The following is a 1877-nucleotide window of genomic DNA, read 5'->3' on the forward strand; positions in this document are numbered from 1 at the left end:
TACAAGAATCTGATCTCATGAAATTGGATGCGTGCCTCTCATCAGGCTTGCTGGTGCAGTGAACGGACGGTTGGGTGTGGTCCCTCAGGATACAGGTGACAGCAGGTGGATGTTGTTCAGGTTCAGGTACAGAGGGGAGGAGCGAGTGGCTTCTCTGACCCCTGCAGGCACACCGGGACACAGATCCACAGCACAGGATCACCTGCTCAGGGAGCTTGAGGTTTGAAAAGATGTGCGTGTATGGTTTCTCTGCTTTAGACCCGTCACAAATAACCCTCCAAACATGAGCCGGCAGAGTCACATAAAGAGTGAGAGGTTAAGTCATGTGTTGTACAACACTGGTAAAGATTTAGTCATATAATATAGATGAGTAACACACACCAAGGGCTGTCATGAGGGGCTGATCACTGGAACTAGATTTGAAAGTAGCAAGCTCCATATGCATTTCTCTATTCATCTTGGTGTTAAGGCCCTTAGGCCTTCTTCAAAATCAACAAGGATTTAGATTTTTTTTTTCCTTCTCTCAAAGATGTAGTCATAACCTTTTTGCCTTGAGTCTGTTACGTGCGTTTGTCTTTTCTTACAATAGTGTTATAAGAGAATGGTTCTCTTCACTGTTGTCTAGCTGTTTGAGTTGATTTCTTACGAGCCAACTCACGTTTTGTCAGACTGGCTTGTAGGCTACTTTGGCTTGTAGGCTAGGTTTGTTTATCGGTTTATTGGTTTGTTTAACGCCGCCTTCCAGGCAGCACTGGTTAAGGTTAGGGTTAGGTGCCTTGAAGGCAGTGGTCGCAGTGCTGCCTGGAAGGCACCGTTGGGAGCAGGGCCGGCGATTGCTATAGGCGACCTAGGCGATTGCCTAGGGCGTCAAAAGTGTTGGGGGCGCCGTGTCGCCCTTAGATCTACTTCTCATTCATAATAGAATTATGAATGACAAGCGAAATAAAACGTGTTTATTTAACATGATCATCCTAGGCAGCCCCCTCAGCCACACGTTAACTTGTCAACCTTTCAGCCACTTTTCCAGTCTCTGGGTCAGACTCAAACAAACGGAGCTCTGAAGCAGACCTGTGCGTCGCTTAGTGTCCACTCTTACAGCGGCACAGACACGGAGCTGCTGCAGCGCGCCTTCCGTGTTTATAATGGACGCGCTCTGCTGTGGGCATGCTGCGGCACATGTGCCCTATTTCTGCGTAGTTTTGTGTTTCCACCTCCTAAACTGTCTCATTCAGAGACCAGAGACCCAAACGGGGCTCTGTGTCTGTCAGGAGGTCTGACATCTACCGTCTCAGCAGAGCAATCACGTACTGCACAGCAGACTATGGTGCAGGTGAATTATTTTCTGAAATATAGTGACTTTATTCTTGTAATAGCCTATTGCATTATCACTTTATTTTTCTCACAATATCACAACTCCTCCAAATCTCAGAGAACACAGATGAGATATAGTCTACTGTATTTTGAATGTGCACAAAGTTTTGAACATGAGCAGAAATCTTGCTCAAACACATCTGAAATATTACAGTCCAGGGGTTTATTAATTCATTAAAATTAATTAATGTATCATTCAGGTGAATCATTTTAATACGCACATTTTGTTTTCCTCAACAAAAGAAGCAAAAGTGGGAAGAGTAAATGATGCCTAGGCTACATGTGTGCGGACTCAGATATAATTAGAAACATCGATCCAAAGGAGAATAAATAGATGAAAGCAATACAGAATGCCTGAGAGCCTTACTGCAAAATATTCCATTATGTTTTTATATTTGGATTGTAATCTATGTTTCCCTTTTAGATAAAGATATTTCCAGCATAAATTGATTCAGAAAAAGGTAAAAAATAAATAAATAAATGCATATATATTCACCACAATGCAG

The sequence above is a fragment of the Perca flavescens genome, chromosome 9 (genome assembly GCF_004354835.1).
Source record: "Perca flavescens isolate YP-PL-M2 chromosome 9, PFLA_1.0, whole genome shotgun sequence".
Classification (NCBI taxonomy): Eukaryota; Metazoa; Chordata; class Actinopteri; order Perciformes; family Percidae; genus Perca; species Perca flavescens.